The following is a 13495-nucleotide window of genomic DNA, read 5'->3' on the forward strand; positions in this document are numbered from 1 at the left end:
CTTCTCCTCCCGGGAGCTTGGCTACAAAGAAGAGAAGGGTTTGCCAAAATGATACCAGGGCATGAGGAGTTATTTTCAGGATAGGAGAGATTTTTGACATGTTTATGTCGTAAAATAAAACATCTTAGAGAGATTTGGGAAGACACTGGAGAGAGATGGCACAGGAAGATTGGCAAGTTTGAGTTCTATACACTTTATTTGATTTTCAGCTTGGACAAAAGAGAGAATTACCTATTTTACAAAAGGAGAAGAGTTGACGGCTGGATAGAGATCCGTATAGGTCTTTTTACTTCAGGCATCTTATCATCTCACGTCATCACAAGAAGAAGGTGAGTACAGTATAATAAGGTATTTTGAGAGAGAGAGACCACATCCACATAATTTTTATTACAATATATTGTTCTAATTGTTTTTATTTTGTTGGTTTTTTTTTGCCATTTATCTCTTACCTAATTTATAAATTAAACTCTTTTATAGGTATGTCTGTATTGGGAAAAAAACAGTATATAAAGAGTTTGGTACTGTCTATGGTTTCAGGAATCCACTGGGGGTCTTGGAACACACCCCTGGTGGGGAAGGGGGGACAACTGTAGAGACAGATAAAAGGACTACTTAGGTCCTACGGAAGCACGAAACCATTCCCTTCATTTGTAATTGCTTTTTTTGTTTGTTTGCTTCCACTATTCCAATCTACAATAGAAAATAGACTATAGGGAGTAAGGAAATAACTCATGTACAATAGTTACACTAACTTTTTAGAATCACTGTTGCTTAATAGGTGACCTACTAAAAATAGTTTTTATGGAAAATTTCATTGAATTTATAAAAAAAAATAAGCACCTTTTAAGAAATTTTAAGTTATGGCTTGTCAGAGGGCAAAAATAATATTTGATTTACTTGGGGTTATTTAAATGCTGAATAAAGTCCTAATCCTCAGCCAAATCTTCATCATAGATTATTTACACTATTAAGGACACTTTCCAATTAAATTTGTGAATTTGTGGATCTTAATGTACTGTAAGCATTCTTCATAATTTCACACTTAAGTGACTAGCTTATCAAAAATAGAATCTGGCTCCAGGCCCTATGGTATTCACATAGATCATCAGTATGCAACGATCATTTGTTATCTGTAATTCCCCATAAATAAGTTTTCATGATTTTGTGGAGTTTTATAGCTCATAACATTCTTTTGCTGCTAACAACTTTTCACATATTGTGCATTTGTAGTAAATTTTATTATTGACAATAAATAATAGAACAGCAATAAAAAATCTGTTAGTGGAATGAATAGCAAGGTAGAAATATGCTACAAAGGGATGATTTGGTGAACAACTTTCCCGATTTCACTTTGAACATGCTTCAACTTCAGGAAAAGAAATTTATATTAGACATTTGAAAAATATGCTTTGATTCCTAGAATTGTGAATTTGATATTCAAGAGAAATCGAATGTCTTCTTTCATGCTGTGTAGTCGCTACACACACAACTTCCTTATACTAGCTGTTTTTTCTTAAGTGAGTTATTTAATCGGGTTTTCCATTTGTCAGGTGGGATAATGATACTTTACACTGCTGTCATAAGTATAATCCAAGTGACCCCCCAATAAAATATTTATATAAATTCACTTATACTTTTGTTATCTACTGTGCAAACTCTAGCACCTTGTCGGGTATTCTCAGAGATTCACAGGAATGTCTAAATAATTTTAAACACTTATTGTGGAAGCTACAGAGCTGCTTCAAGGTTCTGCAAACATTTCATATGAATATCATTTTTAAAAGATTTTGTTTAGGGGCAGCCTGGGTGGCTCAGCAATTGAGCATCCGCCTTCAGCTGAGGACATGATCCTGCGATCCAGGATCGAGTCCCACGTCGGGCTCCCTGCATGGAGCCTGCTTCTCCCTCTGCCTGTGTCTCTGCCTCTCTCTATCTCTGTGTCTCTCATGAATAAATAAATAAATCTTTAAAAAAATAAAAGATTTTATTTATTTATTTGAGAGAGAGCGAGCAAGCACACCAGCAGGGGAATGGGGGTGAGGAGCAGAGGGAGAAGGAGAAGCAGACTCCCTGCTGAGCTGGGATCATGACCTGAGCCGAAGGCAGATGATTAACCAACTGAGCCACCCAGGGACCCCTATATTATATTCTTTATATTATTTTTTATTCACTTAAACTCATTAAATGTGAGTTTAACAAATATTTGTGGGATATCAAATATGTATTAGGCATTGTGATGAGCATTGGAGATGCAGAGATCTATATTTTGGAGACTGCTGAAAAGTTGCTCTAAAATTACAAAATTCTGGAACCTTTATTATGACTTTTGCTTTCTTGAGTTTTAAGTGTTTTATTGTGAGAAGCTTGTAACTTATGATTCAGTCCAGCCACTCAGTTGCAAACAAAATTTACAAAAGCTGAATAAAATGTCAAGATGAACAATGCCTTTCTGCGAATGAATTTTTCTAACTTCATTTTCAGAATAGCTTGGTCCCAGATCACATAAACTAATAAAGAACAAGCAAAGATTTATTTTCCTCAGGAACAACAACAACAACAAAAAGACAAAATACAGGGCTTGTTGTTCGCTTTGTTTTAAATGGTGAGGTTTTTCTTGTTTGTTTGGTTTGGTTTTTGTTTCTTTTTAATGATTCAGAGAAACCCCTTGGATACCCAAGCATCCTTATAAGTGCTGCATCACCAAACCTGATGGACCATGAATGGAAATTATGTCTCTAGATGGGGAATTCTGATCCATCAAGAGAACTCCAGGTCCATCTGCCTTTCCTTCAAGGACTTCCTGACTAGCCCCCTCCCCACCCCGTTACTCCCAAAGTTAGTTGCTTTCCCTCTAGATTATTACAGCAACTGGCATAGCACCCTGAAATAGCATTATGGAACATTTTGAGCTATTTGTTTGAGTGTAACTTCAGTTATGATTTCAAGAGCAATGACTTATCTTTGCATTCTCTTGATCTGGCACGTACTTCACGGTGGTAGATCCCTAATAACTTTGTTAAATACATAAATGCATGCGATTTGCTCGCTGTACCAATGTGTTCTCTCATCCTAGGATCTCTGAATTTTAGGTCTCATTTTTAATATTTTAATCTTCTTCAGTGCTGCCTAGAGTAACTATGAATATGCTCTTGTCAGCGTGGACTTTCCCTCTTGATTAGTTACCTCCCCAAATCACTATTTTTATTTGAGAAAATCCATTGTTTTCAGGGCAAGAGCCTTGGGTTTTTCCATGTTATATTTCTCTCCCATTCTGAACTCTGTGTATCCTTGACATATAGAAAATGCTAAATAAATAATATATAGTCAAAGTTATTCGTATTCTTGAAATGTTACTATATTCTAAAAAGTCAGGAATAAAAGTATGGGATTGGGAAGGGATGGGCCTTATAGATGTGATTATCCATTTGGGAATGATGAGAAATAATATTAGAAAGGTAGGATATGGAGCCAGTTTATGAAATGAATAAGGAGAAAGTTGTTGGAACACTGGAGACTCTCTGTGCCTATTGTAAATGGCCATACACTGTCACGCTTATGGTTTTGGGTTAAAGAGAATTGTAAATTTTTCACTGGGGATTGCTGAGTCAAGCAGTGTCCTGCTACTGCTATGGTTGATTTGGCAACGTATGTAGAGAAAGAGAAACCATGTAGAGGAAGAAAGTCAGATATTAACCCACAGATTCACATACACACAGGATCTCATAATAATCCAAGTGTGAGGTCATGAAAATATGTTCTAAAGTAGCAGAAGGAATGCGGAATGAAGCACAAATCTCATCTTTAGATTAATTTTAACTAGTATTTTATTTTCTAGTTGCTCCACTATTTTTCAGAATCACTTGTATTTTCTTGCTTTTCTTACCCAACTTTCACTTCAAAATATTAGTCTTTCTGTCTATGGAGAAAACCACTATATTAAAGTAGTGGAGGAAATGCAGGAGATATACTGGAAGGCTTCATATAGGCAAAGTCAATTTTGATTTGTTTTCATTATCACTGAATTTTATCCATCTTTTCTCTCATACTGGTCATACTGGGAGACTTTCTTAGTCTTTTTCACAGGTGTGTCAGGTCAGAAAAGGTGAAAAAAGGAGAGTATGTACATATGGATTTTGAAAAGTAAGGAATGAGGCATGGAGCTACAGAAGCTGATGGAGGAGGACCAAGAATGGTAGCGATAGGATAGATATTTTTTCTTTATTCACTTTTTCTCCTCCCCGGCCCCTCCCCTAATTGTGGCTCACAGGTCCTCTAGAGAGGAAAGACCTTTGTTGGATTATAGCGCATTCCTGTTTCCCCACCCACTTGATTCAGCACTCTAGTAAGTGGGATGTGTCGTTCTTTGTGATCACATTTCTATAGGTTTTCAATTCTGAATAAACCATTACTTGGAGTTTGAAAGCAGACTTCTTGTACTCTTAAATCTTCCATTTTTTTTCCCTCCACTCTCTATTATAAGCCTGGAATTTCTGCACAACTGGCCTGTGATTTGTACTGCCATTTTTGCTCTCCAAGTGCATCCTTCATGAAAGTGATATAATAATGATATATTTAAGATTTTTTATTTATTTAAAAAGAGATCAATTGGTTTTTAAGCGGATTCTTCACTTGACAAAGGAATTAACCGTTAGATTACTGTTAGCATAGAGTCTCACAGTGCAATTAAAGTATCTTATTAAAACTTCTATTTACATTCTAAGTCATCAAAACATGACAGAAGGATACATAAAGGTTGGCAACTGATTTTCTCAGTGGGTGTCACCAGGCGGCAGCATCTCAATAGATCACTGCATTCATCTTTCCAATTCAATTCAAATTTTGAGTTTCCAATCAATTCAAAAACTGCTTTTGGGGGCACCAGGGTGGCTCAACGGTGGAGTGTCTGCCTTTGGCCCAGGGTGTGACCCCGGGGTCCCACACTGGGCTCCCTGCATGGAGCCTGCTTCTCCCTCTGCCTGGGTCTCTGCCTCTCTCCCTGTGTCTCTCATGAATAAATAAATAGAAATCTTTTTTTAAAACTGATTTTGATTTACTTCCCTAGAGGTGATAAGCCTCACACTCAACTAGCCTAAAAGATATTGATTTCTCCACTATTTCATCAAAACTGCTCTTATTGAGCTCAACCAATAGCCCCTTCTTGCCAAATCTGATGCTGAACTTCCTCCCCTTGTGTTACATTCTCAGCAATATTTGTCTCAGCTGATTCCTCTCTTCTTGAAAACTCCTGTCCTTGGCTTCTAAAACACACCATTACAATTTCTTCAGACGTCGCTGGCTTGTCTTTACTCTCCTTTGCTTTCACGGCATTCTCTGCTTGATCTGCACATAGTGGGTGTTCAGGGTTCAGTGCTTAGCCCACTGTCTTCTCTATGTTTCCTCTATTTATGCAATCTAATCTAGACTCATTACTTTAAATGCTGTTTGTGATGACTCCCAAATCTCTATCTACATTGCTGCACTGTCCGTGGGCCACAGACCTACGTATGCAACTGCCTGCTTGTTGCTTCAAATGAACATCTCGAATTTAACAACTTCAAAACTGAGCACTTAATTTCCACCATCCACTACACGTGCCAATTGGCTCTTCCTCTAGTTTTCCCCTCCTCAATAATTCTTGATTCTTTTCTTTCCTCTTCATTACCCAAGCAAGTCCATTACCAGGTCCTCTCAGTTCTATCTTCTAAACATATCCCAAATTCAAGTTACTCTGCTCCATTCTCAACTCTGCTACCACCTAATTCTGAGGATGTCTTGTTAGGTACATTTACATTTAGATAAATGTATCTTTTTTCTGTTGTTCTCTTTGCCAGTACATTATGGTATTTTCTTATTTTATATATATGTACGTACATACACATTTATATGCATGCATATGTACAATAAATATATATATGTGTGTGTATTTACACACATATGTCCACCTATTGTTATTAAATAACAGAAATTCAACCGAGTAAGTTTAAAGATCACATTGGTTTTATTCAATGATTCATGTATCAAGCAGCATCCCATCTAGCAATCAAAAAGAGCTCCATTGCCCTGTAGAAAAGAAAAGGTCTTTAAAGGCAGAGAAGGGGCAGAAAGAGGATTAATAGTAAAGAATGTGTTGTTTCAGGCAAGGTCACCCTCCCAAGGGGAATGAAAAGGCCTTTTGGGTGGATTACTTCATTAATGCTGATCAGGTAATGCCAGATTGATTGGCTCATGCTTACACTCCTGGGTGGCTGAAACTGTAATTAGATTTTATATTATGTATGAAGTCTTGGTTTGCAGACATGGGGTTTAGCAGAAGTGACTCCATTTTGGGCCTGCTCTCTCTCTCTCTCTCTTTTTTTTAAGGATTTTATTTATTTATTCATGAGAGACACAGAGAGAGAGGCAGAGACACGGGCAGAGAGAGAAGCAGGCTCCATGCAGGGAGCCCGACGTGGGACTCGATCCCAGGACCCTGGGGTCATGCCCCGAGGGGAAGGCAGACACTCAACCACTGAGCCACCCAAGCATCCCCATGTTATATAGTTCTGCTAGGATTTATTGCTCTATATCATTGCATATTTTTCTATTTACTATACCTTCTCCCCACCCTTTTCTTATTTTTTTATTACATAGATCAGATTTGTTTCTTTTGACTTAAAATTATATATTATATTTTATTTTCATGCTGGTTTCCTTTGTAATGCCTGTTGCCCTTAAGACAGGTACTGATGTTTATTTACCCCAACTAATTTATCTTATTAATATATATGTTATTACTCTTCATAAGACAGGTACTTTAATATACTTCTATGTCCCTTTTCTTGTTTCTCTCTCCATGCCTATCATAGTAATATTGTCCAGAATAGTAGTTCTGGGTAATAGGTATACTTTATCTTTTCTTGGTTTAAATTTTTTTAATTTAATTTTTAGACAAAAGGAGACTTTGCCCAAGATGTATGATTACTCATACGTTTCATGCCCTTCTAGTATCAACTGAATTAAAATCCTACCTTTACTTCTTTCTTCCCTCCCTCCCTTTGTCTCTCTCTTTCTCTTTTTCTTTATTTTTTATATTTTTGCAAGTTGTATTTAAATATGGAGTTCTGTGTGGCAGACCTTCTGAGACTCCATATACCTAAAAATATTTTTATTATACCCTCAAAATTTAATTTTGCTGTATGGAAAATTTTAGGCTCAGAGGTCTTTTCCTTCAATGCTTTAAAAATATTACTTCATGGGATCCCTGGGTGGCGCAGCGGTTTGGCGCCTGCCTTTGGCCCAGGGCGCGATCCTGGAGACCCGGGATCGAATCCCACATCGGGCTCCCGGTGCATGGAGCCTGCTTCTCCCTCTGCCTGTGTCTCTGCCTCTCTCTCTCTCTCTCTATGTGACTATCATAAATAAATAAAATTAAAAAAAAATATTACTTCATTGACTAGCATTCATTTTAGGTGCCAAAGTGTCTGAGGACAATTAGGTTTTTTTTTTGTTGTTGTTGTTGTAGGTGATAAGCTCTTTTACTCTGGCAACTTTTTAGAATTTTTTTCTTTGAAATGCACTATAATGTGATTTGGCATGAAGTCTTATTTCTCTGTTACTTATGAACACTTCCTTTCTTAAAAAAGGATTTTATTTACTTATTTGAAAGAGAGAGAAAGACTCTGGTGGTGAAGGGCAGAAGCAGACTCCCAACTGAGCATGGAGCCCCACATGGGGCTCAATCCCAGGACCCTGAGATGAGGACCTGAGCCCAAATCAGGGGTTTAACCAACTGAGCCACCCAGACACTCCACCTTATGAACAGTTCCAACTTGAGATCTGTCATCTTTCTTGAATTCTGGGACATTTATCTCCATTATTTCTTCAAATATTTCCTTTTCTCTAATTTTACAGTTATCTCATTCTGAGACTCCTATTTGTAAGTTTTAGCATTTGTACTTCTATACTCTTAGCTTTTTTTTTCATAATTCCTATTTCTTTAATTTTTCCTCTAGCTTTTTGAGAGAGTTCCTAAATTTGATCTTATTTTTTAAAAACCAATATTGTTACTCTTATTCTGTGTATTGTGTTCTTTATTTCAACTACCATATTTTCTAATGTTTCCATATAGTTTCTTTCTTTTTTATCTTTTCTTACTCTGGTTTCATGTTACTACTATCTTCCTTTATCTCCTTAAATATGTGTATTATGTTTGATTTAAATTCTTGGTCTGACAATTCTCAAAATAATGCTTTAGACAGTGTTTTTATTTTTTAATTTTTATTAGTGTTCAATTTGCCAACATATAGCATAACACCTAGTGCTCATCCCATCAAGTGCCCCCCTCAGTGCCCATCACCCAGTCACTCCCACCCTCTGCCCTCCTCCCCTTCCACCACCCCTAGTTCGTTTCCCAGAGTTAGGAGTCTCTCATGTTGTAGACAGTGTTTTTAGATTGTGTTTTCTTTTATAGAAAATGTTATTCTCTGATCTCTAATTACTTGGCCTGTAGGCTTATGGTTCTCTGGCAATACTGGTGCCTAAAGAGTGCTGTTTTTCTGGGAAGCATAGAAATCCCTGGTCTACTTCAGGGCACATGCGTTTAAGTAGAAGGGAAGACAAGGCAAAATCCAGGGCACCAGGGGCCCACTGATGATTACCCTGTTTGCTATAGTCCCTTTGGATTACTCCCTCCCTCAGTGACCTCTTGGTGAGAAGTTCACCTATCAGCTCCTATGGAGAAACGCTTCAGGAAGAGCTGTCTCACCAGATGTCACCCCCAGCCCTGAGCTTACTGATGGAGGATGGAGAAAATGCCCCAAGTCTCCCATCAGCTCTAGCCCTATTTCAGCCACAGCCTCCGTCAGGGGTTTACCTTGCCTGACATTATCATGCATACGTAGTCACCCAAGAATTGGGCTATTGCTAGTTGAATTCTGCAATGAAGGGGGAAATACTAACTATCCTAAGACAATTCTGGCGATAGGCAAGAATGGAACCTAAAGATTTTTCTTCAACTTACCTTCTGACTGCAGTGTTTTCTGCTCCCGTGCCCTAGGCTGCATCCACTATCCCCTCCAACATGTATTCAAGACAGTCTTGAATTTCTGCATGGATATCTCCTGCAGTTATAATTGCTGTTAATATTTGGAATCTGCTTTGCATTTATAGTTTCTCCAAAGTTGATTCTGGTTGAGAGTTAGCAGGTTATGCTAATTTGCTGTATTGGAAATGTAGTTTAAAGTCAATTGGGTTAAAACCCATTTGCTCTCATACAAATCTTGAATAATTGCAGTTATCCCTTTGTGGATTTTTTTGCAGTCATTCTTTAAAAACAAAAAAACACAAATAACGGAGATTTTTTTATGATTTTGTCTTTGATGTAGGAAATAGTTTGCACAAAAACTCAGTGAAGCTTAGCAAGCATAGAAAAACATTTATTTACCAGTCTATGGAACACTCCTTTCTCTATTTCCTCGCTTTTATGAAGACAAATGTAGGTCTTTTTCAATTATTATAACTTTCTATATATGCTAGATAGATAATCAGAAAACCAGGTTTACCGTCTCATGCTGCCACTTTCTAGCTGTTAAATTTTGGACAGATTCTTTAAACTTCTAGAACTGGAATATCTTACCTACAAGTTGAAAGAGTTGGAGTTCATGACCAATGTTGTCCCTTTTTTTAAAGCTTTATTGAGGTATAATTTATAACTAAAATTGTAAGATATTTAAAGTGTACAACATGATTTAATATATGTATACACTATGAAAGAATTCCCTCCATTGAGTTAGTTAACACATCCATCATCTTACATATTTACTGTTTTGTGTGAGAACATTTAAGTTCTACTTTCTTCCCAAATTACAAGTATATAATACAGTGTTAACAACTATAGTCACCCTATTACCCATTAGACTCTCAGATTTTATCTTATAACTGAAAGTCTGTACCCATTACCAACCTGTCTCTATTTTCCTTACCTCTCAGCAACCATCAATTCACTCAGTTTCTGAGTTTGCTTTGCTTTTCTTTTTTTTTAAATTCCATAGTAAGTGATACCATGTCGTAGTTGTCTTTCTCTTTTTGGCTTATTTCACTTAGCATAATGCCCTCCAGTTTATCCATATTGTGGCAAATGGCAGGGTTTCCTTCTTTTTAAAGGCTGAATTCTCTCTCTCTCTCTCATCTTTATTATCCATCCATTCATCTGTTGACAGACACTGAAGTTATTTCCATACCTTGGCTATTGTAAATACTGCTGCAGTGAACATGAAATTGCAGATATCTTTTCAAGATTATTATTTTATTTCCTTTGGATATATATCTCAGAAGTGGAATGGCTGGACCATATGGCAGTTCTTTTATTTTTTTGAGGAAATTCCATACTGATTTTCATAGTGACTGTACCAGTTTACATTTCCACCAACAGTGCGCGTGCTGGTTCCCTTTTCTCCACATCCTTGCCAGCATTTGTTATTGCTTGTGTTTTTGTTAATAGCTATTCTTTGTTTTGTTTTGTTTTGTTTTGTTTTTTGTTAATAGCTATTCTAACAGCTCTGAGATGACATCTCATTGTGGTTTTGATTTGCATTTCCTTAAGGATTAGTGATGCTGAACATCTTTTCATGAGCATGTGGGCCATTTTTATGTTTCCTCTGGAAAACGTTTATTCAGGTTCTTTGCCCATTTAAAAAATTAGGTTATTTGTTTTTCTGCTATTGGATTTTATAAGTTTTTTATGTATTTTGGATATTAACCCCTTATTGGGTAGGATGATTTGCCAGTATTTTATTCTGTTCTATACTTTGTCTTTTTTTTTGCTGACAATTTCTTTTGCTACGCAGAAGCTTTTTAGTTTGTGTATTACTACTTGTTTATTTTTACTTTCTTTGCCTTTGTTTTTGGTATTAAATCCAGAAAAAATCATTGTGATGATCTGTTTCCTTCTGGAAGTACTTTGGTTTCAGGTCTTAAATTCAAATCTTTAATCCATTTTGAGTTTCTTTTTGTGTATGGTATAAGAGAGAGAATCAGTTTTATTTTTCTGCATGTGCTATGCATTCTTCTACCATTTATTGATTTCGTATTCTTGGCTCCTTTGTCATAAGTTAATTGACCACCTACATATGTGTTTTATTTATTTATTTATTTATTTATTTATTTATTTATTTATTTATTTGTTTATTTATTTATTTATCTCTATTCTTTTCCATTAGGTTCCTTTCTATTTTGTGATTTTATGACAATGATTATATGGAGTTTTCAATAATTTGTTTTATTCCTAAAAAAGTCTTACTCGTGTGAAATCCTTTTCTACCATTGATGAATAGTCTCATAAAATTCTGCAGGTAAACACTAAATAGATGGCATGAAAAAAAGCAAATTATTAGCCTCTAGGATTAGTGGTCGGTATGCATGTTCACTTTAAAGTAGTAGCTACAACTTCAGGTGTCTATGGAATGAATTGTAGAGAGTTTGAAATAAAAAGTATAAATATATTTGCAAAATATATTGCTGCTAGGCTACATTTTAAATAATTAAATCAGATTCTCTAGATGTGCGTACAAGGCCTAGATATTTTTTAAAAGCTAAATTTTTCTAATTTGCAGTGAAAGTTGAGAGTAATCAAAGCTAATAGGCTAAAGGTAATTGAAGGGGCAAAGGTGAAAGGGATTCCATTTGAACAGTTCAGTTTTAACAGTTTTGAAAAACTTCAAAATATAAATGACAATTTTGAAGTAATATGTAACAAGTTTAATAATTCAATTGAATTCTGGAAATATATAATTTGAAAAAATTTAAGAAGAAAATTATTGCGAAGGCACAAACTAAAACTCTTTTTAAGTTCAAGTTTGTGAAATACAGTTTTATAGATATTGGATATAATGTGTTTTGCTTCTCTTTGGACTATTTGGGAGTCAAATGAAAATGCTGTTAAGGTTCAGGCATTTTCTCATTTGATTTCTGAAATTGTTTTATTTCTAAAGTATGCATGAAAGGAAAGCTTCAGAAGACAAAATGATTACTTCACTAAAACATTATATAAGAGGTCTTCGTAATCTAAGGGGAAGGAATAATTGATAAGTGGTGTATTAGTTTCTTAGCCCAAACAGGTCGTCACAAACGTGGTGTCTTAGAACGAGAAAAATTTATTCTCTTACAGTTCTGGAGGGCAGGTGTCAGCGGAGCTATTGTCCCACCAAAGGCTCTGTGGGAGAATTCCTCCTTGCTTCTTTTAGTTTATGGTGGTTCCTGGCATTTCTTGGCTTGTGGCAGCATAATTCCGATCTCAGCCTCTATCTTCAACGGCCTTCTTTTTATGTATGTCTAGGTGTTTTCTTTATAAGGATGCTAACTGAATTTAGGGCCCACCCGAATCCAGTATGACCTCATCTGGATCCTTACCCTGATTACATCTGCAATTGTAGGATCCTTACCCTAATTACATGGGTGTTAAAAACTACCTATGATGAATCTATTAAATACAGAGACCAAATTTTTATAGTAAATAGTGTGTGTGTGTGTGTAGTATTTGTTATAAGAGGAATTCTTTGGGATCCCTGGGTGGCGCAGCGGTTTGGCGCCTGCCTTTGGCCCAGGGCGCGATCCTGGAGACCCGGGATCGAATCCCACATCGGGCTCCCTGCATGGAGCCTGCTTCTCCCTCTGCCTATGTCTCTGCCTCTCTCTCTCTCTCTGTGTGTGACTATCATGAATAAATAAATAAAATCTTTAAAAAAAAAATAAGAGGAATTCTTTAATACAAATTAGCTAAATAAACTTAATAAAGTATCAGTAAATTAATAAGTGAATACAAATAAATTAATAAAATAAATAATAAATACACATTAATAAAGAATTAATTATTTAATTAGAATTTCTCCGGAATGTGAAACTAAAAACCCTACATGATATTGACTATAATTGCATCTATGTATGAATTATTAGTGATTATGTATATAGACTTTGTATATATATACATACATACAACTTCATCTGCCTCATGGTTTTACTCTCCAGAAGAATCATAAGGAGGCTCATATCTGCAAACACATCTGTAGGCTTCATTTATTTTCCAAGAGGTCTCTTTAAATCTTTTTTTAAAAAAATATGGAATACTTCACGAATTTACATGTCATCCTTGTGCTAGGAGCCATGCTAATTTTCTCTGTATCATTCCAGTTTTCATATATGTGCTGCCAAAGCAAGCACTTAATTTTTTTTTAAGGTTTGTTTATTTTTTTAGAGAGAGAGAGCATGAGTGGGAGGGGCAGTTGGGAAAGCAGAGAATCTCAAGCCGACTCCAGACCGAGCAGAGAGCCCCATGCAGGGCTCAATCTCATGACCTCAAGATCATGACCTGAACCCAAACCAAGAGTCAGAGGCTTAATTGCACCATGCAGGCACCCCAAAATCCTTTTATATTCACACCACACACACACACACATTATACCACAGACACCACACAAACATCTTGTACCAGAAAGGCAGATACACACACACACACACACACACA

General features: G+C 36.2%; 1 non-coding gene across 1 annotated transcript; it reads right to left on the reverse strand.

Annotated features, from left to right (window-relative positions):
- Positions 1-13083: 13083 nt before the first annotated feature.
- Positions 13084-13191, reverse strand: LOC140612182 (U6 spliceosomal RNA). Its single transcript, XR_012013488.1, has one exon. It is a non-coding gene; the product is annotated as a U6 spliceosomal RNA (small nuclear RNA).
- Positions 13192-13495: the final 304 nt, after the last annotated feature.

The sequence above is a fragment of the Canis lupus genome, chromosome 20, assembly GCF_048164855.1.
Source record: "Canis lupus baileyi chromosome 20, mCanLup2.hap1, whole genome shotgun sequence".
Lineage (NCBI taxonomy): Eukaryota > Metazoa > Chordata > Mammalia > Carnivora > Canidae > Canis > Canis lupus.